The 9,031-nt window shown below is 38.3% G+C and overlaps 1 pseudogene across 1 annotated transcript in view; it reads right to left on the bottom strand.

Moving 5' to 3' along the window:
• Positions 1–434: 434 nt before the first annotated feature.
• Positions 435–9,031, bottom strand: part of LOC309474967 (elastase-1-like) — a 130,695-nt pseudogene continuing 122,098 nt past the window's right edge. The window contains exons 4-7 of the transcript XR_014211673.1: positions 1,143–1,279; positions 905–1,047; positions 666–815; positions 435–533 (exon numbers count right to left, since the gene is read on the bottom strand). The product of XR_014211673.1 is annotated as an elastase-1-like (transcript). The remainder of the gene's footprint in view (positions 534–665; positions 816–904; positions 1,048–1,142; positions 1,280–9,031) is intronic.

The following is a 9,031-nucleotide window of genomic DNA, read 5'->3' as shown; positions in this document are numbered from 1 at the left end:
GTCACTATTGACAGTGGATCTTTTTTGCCCACAAAATTTCCCCAAAATGTTGTTATTCCCTACAGACCTTTTTTTTTAACCACTGAGCAAAACAATTCTCCCTACGTGATATTTTGCTCTCCTTAAATGTAAAATGTAAACTCATTAATTAATAGATGTTTCCACTACGATGTCGATGGACAGCATATTTTCATTGTTGTTGGTTTCTCAGGGACCAATCAGTGACCCGCCATTACTCATATTAGAAAAATAAAAATTTTATGAAGTTAATATGTCAAGACCATTACGTATAAACAATTTAAATTTCCACTTAAAAAAAATAACTTAAAATAGTTAAGTGCTCTACTAAATGTATTTATTGTTTTTGATTAAACTGGATTAAACAAGGTCACAAATCTTTAAAATGATTCAAAAGCAGCCCAAGATAGATGTAAAGTTTATTGTAAATATTGTTTGCCATTGCAGATGTTAAGCGCTGATAAATGGAGGATGTTTTTCTTTCATCTTCTCAGTTTTTCCACTTATCCAATGATCTGAAATGAACAAAATGGCACAAGAAATATGAAATGAAAAATGAAATGAGTATTATAAGATACAGTCATGACACTGATTGCTCGTTAATTACTTATGTAAAGTTTTATTATAATGATGATATAATTGCTTACTCCACTAATCCAGCTGCTGTAGGCAGACACACAAGTGAAGACTGTTGGCTTCTGGTAGGCATTACAACCCGATGATGACACAAAGCTGGCCACACCATGGACGACGTACTGACCGCTGACCTGACAGTTCAGAGGACCGCCAGAGTCACCCTAAAAATAACACAGCAGGAGGACAAAATGAGACATTTTACTGCAGTATGAAATAGTTCATGATCTGTTTGCCAGCCAGTCTTTCTCACCTGGCATCCAGACAAGCTGCCGCCACCAGCGCACACCATAGTGTTCTTCACAGTGCTTCCCCACCAGTCGCTACGAGAGCAGGTACTGTGGTCCACCACGGGCAGGTAGGCCTGTTTCAGCTGAGCGGAGAGTGACCCACCAGCTAAATGAAGATCACATCCATGAGAGGAAGGAATCAGGAATCAGTACATGCACATGATTTCAGGCAACGTCAAAGCTATCTGAAGTGAAACTGACTCTGAGTGCGGCCCCAGCCGGTGATGTAACAGTTGTTGTTGTGGGGCAGAACCTGTCCAGAGGGTGGAAGGGTGGCCAGCTGCACATACGTGTTCAGAGAGGCATCAGAGGACAGACGCATAAGAGCGATTTCATATCTGAAAAACAAAGAACACACATCACAGTCTACAAGGTGCACTTCATTTCTTATACTAGGGGGCGCTATAACTTTAGAAGATATTTAATATGATCATGGATGTTGTGTTGATGACGTAAGTCCAGGTAGTCGTGCATGAAACTTATGTCAAAAACTCAATAGAGTAAAATATGCTTCTTTGATATTATCTGTAATTGTAGATATACAGTAGTTGCATGTGCGGCATTAAAGTTAAATGCGTAATTGTTGATATATTATGTGTTTACTGTTATTAGTGCAAACAATAAGGCAGCACTTTATTTTAAGGTTACACGTTACTACATGTACTTTTATATTACTACTATAGTAATAACAGTAAATTATGCATAATTACAAGTAACTATGCCTAAACCAAACCCAGTAACACTTTATTTTACAGTGTGAAATCAAATTCTGCATAGAAAACTTTAACCGCTAGCCTTTCTGCTGTTACTCGTGGCTGCTGTGGAAGTGCATTCTTCAGGCATCAATTCAATCGAGATAACAGCGTCTTCCTCTAATATGCTAAGGTACATTTCACATTTCTGCTTACTAAATGATCTTTATATACACAAGCCTATCTACAGGGCATAACATTTGGTGTGAGGTTGGGGGTATTGCGTAGAGAGAAAGGCTTTTCTCTGTTCTTGACACACAGTACAATCTTTTACTCGGGCCTCAATGTCAGCATCTAAATTTGGCCTCCACAGGTAACTCCTGACCAGGCCTTTCATCCTCGACACACCTGGGTGAGACTGATGTAGCCGTTCCAGCAACCCTGAACGTCCTTGCTCTGGAACGATGATGCAGGCTCCCCACAGCACACACCCGTCTTGAACACTGAGCTCTTGTTGTCTCTGTTTTTAAGGTGCAAATTCATTTGTATTACTGTGATCAGGCTCTAGAGAGGACAGGATCTCGAGTTGTCCAGCGCTTGATTTGCTCTGATGTCGTCAAAGGACTAACAATGCTGTCCAACATCAAGACATGATCCTCCTTCAATTCTTTCTCTGGAATCTCTGGAACAGGAAGACGACTGAGGGCATCAGCATTTCCATCGTCCTTGCCCACTCTGTAAGAAATGACATACTCGTATACCCCCAACATCACTGCCCATCTCATAATTCTTTGAGAGACCATCTGTGGCACAGCTTTCAGTTCATTCTGTAAACTTAGTAAAGGTTTATGGTCTGTAGAGAACACAAATTTACGGCCATACAGATATTTATGGAATTTCTTTACCCTGAACACTACAGCTAAACCCTCCTTCTCCAGCTGTGAGTAGTTTTTTTCTGCTAAGTGTTCGTGACACAAACCCAATGGGTCTCTCCATTTCATCTGCCATACGATGTGCTAACACGGCTCCCACACCATATACGGATGCATCACAAGAAAGCAAAAATCCTTTTTTCTCATCATAGTGGATTAACACACGGTTAGATTCTTTGGATTTTTTAAAGGCTTCTTCTTGTTCCTCTTTCCAACCCAAGGGGACGTCCTTCTTCAAAAGCCTGTGCAATGGAGCAGTGTTGAGAGGTTTGGCAGAAACCTGTTATAGAAATCCAACAGTCCCAAATATGCTTTCAGCACGGTTACTGACGTCGGTCTTGGTGCATCTTGAACTGCTTGGACTTTTCCGGGAACTGGATGAACACTTTGTGTCCCAGGAAAAATACTTCCTTTTCCAAGAATTTACATTTTCCCCTTTTCAACCTCAAACCATACTCCTCATATGCTCCTGATCATCTCGTCCTGTCAGCAAGATATCGTCCAGATATACAGTGACCTTTAGAATGTCTTTCAGGACCCCTTCCATGGTCCTCTGGAAGATTGCTGGACTGGAACTAACTCCCCCAGAAAGGTAATCTGGGTACGTGAACAATCCTTTGTGTGTATGCATGACTCATATCTAACTTGCTGTGTTTTTCACCTCCAGCTAAAACTGCAAACATGTCCTCCATTCGAGGAATGTGATACTGCTCCAGTGACGACTCTCTGTTAATGGTTACTCTGTAGTCATCACAAAGTCTTACTGTCCCATCTGGCTTTAAAACCAGCACAACATGTGCTGCCCACTCTGAGAATCTCACAGGCTCTATAATATGGTCTTTAATCAGGCGATCAAGTTCAGCTTCAACTTTCTCTCTCATAGCAAAAGGCAGTGACCTTGATTTAAAAAAAAATGAGGCTTTGCATCACTTGGTACATGAATCTTAGCAGTGGCTCCTTTTAATGTTTCAAGTTCCTCTTTGAAAACTGTTTCATGTTTCCTTAAGATGTCTTGCAACAACTCTGAGCTGTCTTTAATTTTACTCACTTTTTCCCAGCTGAGTTCCAGGTCTATGAGCCGTGACCGTCCTAATAAATTAGGCCCAGATCCTGCCACCACCACTGAGTTCTTTGATAAGCCCTTTGTGTTTTACTTTGACCTTGCTGGTACCTAGAAAGTGCACTGTATGTTTTTAAACTGAGAGAGCTTGTTTTGAGTTCAGGCAAGTTCCAACACAGATGTTTTTTCTCGGTGCAACCGATTAGTACAGACCAATACTTGACCATTTTTCAGCAGCAATAATCAGCCAAATTTGCAAGTCCGTTCAGTTCAGTGGCATTGTTTACGTTCAGTGCCTCAAAATGGCCGACTTCCGGATTGATGATGCGTAGTGAAAACCCTCTATAAGGCCAGGCAACAATACACCCCACTGGGGCTATTTTTTTCCTTTACTCCTTTCAAAATGAAACTTTACACAATGAAAGTACCCATTAAAAGTAAAAAAAATTGTATTACAAGTTTCTTTGACAATGAATTTTAATATGCAAATGAGCTATACACTAATCAAATATGCCCAAAATATACCCAAATAGGCTTAATTTTTTCCTTTACTTCTACCACAATAAAACTTTACATAGTAAAAGTATACATGAAAAGGAACTTTTTTTTGTATTTCAAGTTTGGTTTGAAATGAATTTGAATATGCACATGAGCGCCACACTTATTGAATATGTCCTGATTTGCATAGGCAGAAACACCATTCATATGCATGACAAATACATCAGCCCAATCTTCATCCAATCATCCTACTGCCAATGGGTGATGGCAATGCTGCTTTTAGACTGGCCTCTAACCTGAAAACTGCCTGGCTTGGTAGTACCTGCCAGGGGAATAACCCCCGCTGGTATAGTCTTCAGGGTCACGGAGGCACACAAGCCTCCCCACCACGACAAGGTAGCAAAAACAGGGGAGGTTTCTTTTTTTTTTTTTTCTTTTTTTTTTTTTAACTAACCTAGATATTGCTGTTGCTAGCTTCTCATAACACTGCAAAGCTACTTTACAAACGGTGGAAGTCTGATGTGTGGCCCGTCTGGTCTGAATTTCTTGCTAACTACAAAAAGAGAAGCAGTTTTGCTGTCTGGCAAAATTATTTTAAAGAGCTGGAATGTCTGGAAAGTGTGTCTATCTGGTTTTTCATCTGTCTTCTGTGTGAGAGTGAATCGTTTAGTTGGTAAGAATGACTTCTACCTGTAATCTCGTAATCTTACCAACAATACCAATCATTTGTAAATCCACCAGCCCAAAATTTAATCTCACCACGTTACTAATGGCTAAGATGGCTATTCTAACTTTCTTCTGATGTTATCTGTGGGGGAATGTCATTCATTAGGTAAGGCTTGTTCGCAAAAAAAAAAAAAAAAAAAAGATTTTAGAAAGCACCTGGAGGCAAGATTGTGCAATCAATTCTTAAGGTCAATATAAGTCTTTTTGTGGCAAGTGACCCAGGTGAGTGTGGCAAGTGACTTCAAATTTATCGTGTTTATGTATAGGTTAACTTACTGAATGGACATGAATGTGTTAGTTATTTGGCTCCTGTTTTTTCTACTTGTGACTTTATGGTTTCTTGGCCATAAGTCAATTAGGCCTAGTGTTGAGCTCATTTGCTTGATTTTTCAAAGAAACTTGTAAAACAAAAATGTTACTTTTCATGTATACTTTCACTGTGTGAGGTTTGATTGTGGTAGGAGTAAAGGAAAAAATAAGTCCATTAGGGTGTATTTTGGCCATATTCGATTAATATATTGTTCAGTTGCATATTCAAATTCATTTTCAAAGAAACCTCTAATACAAAATGTTTTACTTTTCTTGTAGACTTTCCTTGTGTAAAGTTTTATTGTGGTATGAGTAAAGGAAGAAATTAAGCCTATGCGGGTGTATTTTGGGTATAGCCTATATTCGATTAGTGTATAGCTCATTTGCATATTAAAATTCATTTTCAAAGAAACTTGTAATACAAAAAAAAATTACTTTTCATGGGTACTTTCATTGTGTAAAGTTTCATTTTGATAGGAGTATAGGTATTGTTGCCTGGCCTTATTGCCACACATCTCGGATTGATGAGAATTTAACATATTTCCTCAACTAGGAATTCTTAGGACTTTTAGTATGTTGTTCTGGACAACTCATAGAAATGATCTAAGCTGAAAAAAAAAATATTTTACAATTAGTTCTATTTTTGGCTCCAAAATGAGTTTGGAGTTTGCCTGGACTAAAAGTTCTGACTTCTATCCTCGTCGCCATATGTTGTATCGTAGATACCAAGGGAAAACGGACACTTCTGGATGGTCTCTTTTTTTGTTAGGACTCATCTCTGTAGCCAGCAATACACACACAAGCGCGCACACACAAGCGCCCTTCTCTGCTTTTAACAGTGCTAGAGCCCACAAACACAGTGCGCCACCGTCCCCTACTGGACAAACACACTTAGTATTTTTACATGCTGTGCAGTCATTCTTTTGAGCATTTTCATATGCCATACATCAAAACAAACCTTACACCCTAGATTTAAAGGCTATGTATGTAATAAATCAATAGTAACTACATAAATAGCTCAAAAGTGCAATAAACTAAAAACTAAAAAATTAAAATAGTTTTTTCTACATATTTTATTAAATACAGAAATATCACAGATCTCAAACTAGTCAATGTACCTCAAACATCATCCTCAAACTAGTCAATGTAAAAAACTTGCATAAAATACTTTAAAACTATACACAATTGATTTGAACTGTTTACATAAAAAAAAAAATATTATAAACAGTGCGTTGTGGAGTCAAAATGATGAAGCAATGATAAAAAGAGACAATAACAAAAGTAGAACGCAATAGAGTCATGAATAGAGTAGCATACAGCAAAAGGGAGTCAAATTTCGCAGCTTGTGACGTCACAACATGCGACAAACCCTGGGGTCAAGGTGCACAGAACGTTTTTTATTTTTATTTTTTTATTATTATTATTTTTTTATTATTGAAATCTTTCCAGGGGTCCGTTCTTCGTACGTCGTTAACTCACTTAGCTGGATTTGATTGTTGGCGATTTGGCATGATCTTGGATTGTTTGGTTCTTCAACGCTCATCCTGGACTTGCTGTCATAGCAACATGTGCGCAATCTTAAACCTGCTCGGGAGCAGGCTTATTTCATGTTAACAAGATTAGACTGCGGCTTCACAGGGAAGTCCAGCGCAGCGCAATAGTGCACTTTCTTTCTGAGATATAGGGGAGCGCGGGGCACAAAGTAACGCTTTTTGACTTTCTCAGTTTGTGTAAATCTACTTATGGTTCAGAGTATTTTTTTCCCCCACATTAATTTCCCACATGTCTAGTACAATTATGTGTTTTTGTTTTATTAATACAGTATATACTTTTTTCTTGATATACCCCGAAAGAATGGAAGTGAAATGTGACAACATGCCCCATAGGTGGGGTACATTGTAACATTGTTGCATGTGCCATATTACACAACATTGCCAAAAAAAAAAACCTTTTCATTAAATGTTTAATAAAAGACAAATATGCTTAGTTCCTTGAGTTTTATTTCAATTGTTCTTTGTAAAGAAAAGCCAGTGGTCAAGTGCCTGATATTAGATAAGAGATATTAGACACATGCCTCATGCAACAAATAAAAAGGAAAAGTTGTCTATCCACTGCCCATCTGTAGGCCTATGTCTCCTCTGTCTGTGCAAACTCTTCTGTAGGCCTTTCTGTAGATGTGGAATCCTGCAACTTATATTGCAGCCATAAAGCATACAAGTATAAATTAAGTAAAGTTATTTATGCACTTGCAGGTAGGCTAGTTCCTCCATATGACAGTTATCTGAGAGGGTTTATTCACTGTCCAGTGCAGTGGAAACAAATGGACATTACAAAGTCTTATACTTTCTTTCCTTTGGAAAGTTAGAAAATGTCCACTTACTGCACATGTTTCAGCCACCACTTTCTTGGGAACAGATACAAGTGTTGGTGTATTATGTAAAAGTGAACAAAAGAGGAAAACACAATGTCATTACAATGAACTACACTCGAGAAAAATGTGATCAATAACTCATGGCAAAATATTTTTACATTAACATAAGTTTATCAGTTTTCACTTTCACAAGTCAAAGCAATTCATCATTACTCAAGATTTAACAGTTGAAATGACTATACGGCCTTAATTTAATGCAGCAAAAATTATTTTACAGTGTAGGCTACTAAGATCTTTTTTTTTTTTCTCAGCCTTTTTCTTGGTTGCTTTTATAAACAGACAACCATTTATTTAACAGTGCCTTTTATAAAAGAGACTATATAACAAAAAATTACCATTATGTAGAATATTTTTGTACTTCACTTTTATTAGTTCCCATGTTCTAGTGTGGTGACTCTGGCATTACAATGAACAAAGTAATTATGCAATTATTAAAATACAAAAATATAGGCTAATAAATATATTATAGGATAAATATATTATATAAATATAGGCTGATAAAAACATCTAACATGGCCACTTCTAACGGATTTAAATTGTCTGCTACTTTTTGCCAGCCCTCTCTCCTGGCTTTTGCAGACTTTGAGGTGTTCCCTGGCGTTTTGATTAAACATTAAAATTCCGAATAAACTTCGACTATTAGTTCTTGCTCTGCGTAGGAGAAAAACTGAGCGCGCTCTTTGGCCACGCCCACGCTGAGCAGCCAATAGCAGCGTTGCTGATCAATGTTTCTACTATCGATACATATCCCCTTTTAACCAGCGCATGAACGCACAATTATCTCAGATAACTCAATCCAGCGATACTAATCATATACGGCAAGTGTGTTCGAAGAACCGAGTTAGCCAGATCATGATTTGCACGATGATATCATCTTGGATGTCTCATTTGATCTCGGATGTAATAAGCAACGTACGAAGAACGGGCCCCAGTTGTCTAAACACATTTACTAAATCTAGCCATCATTTTCCAATATCATAAACACATTTCACATGAAGACACAATTCACAAAACACAATCCTCCGTTCTCATAAATCTTAACACATTTTTCCTTGCTAAAACACAAGTTGCAAAAGAACTCTGCTCATATTCTCAAATGAAAGCTCATGTGATGCAAAATGCTTGCCACAGTCAGCAATATTTGAACACAATGAACACACCTGGCGTCATTCATTACACACAACGACTCAAAATTGAAGACACTTGTTGCTAATGCTGTGACCACATGTATAAAAGCAAGTTCAGAGTGCACAGTTTGCTGAAGATTCCAAACAAACACAATGGATGAAGGCAGAGTCAGGGGAAGAGGAATTCAAGTCAGAGGAGGGAGAAGAGCTGGCCATGGAAGAAGAGGAGCAGGCCAACGAGGAAGAGGAGTTCAAATCAGAGGAGGAAGAGGAGCAGGCCAACGAGGAAGAGGAGGAGGCCAACGAGGAAGAGGA

This window comes from Leuciscus leuciscus (assembly GCF_965113295.1).
Source record: "Leuciscus leuciscus genome assembly, chromosome: 15".
In the NCBI taxonomy this organism is placed as follows: domain Eukaryota; kingdom Metazoa; phylum Chordata; class Actinopteri; order Cypriniformes; family Leuciscidae; genus Leuciscus; species Leuciscus leuciscus.
Note: the sequence above shows the minus strand (reverse complement) of the source record. Positions and strands in the feature narration are given on the sequence as shown.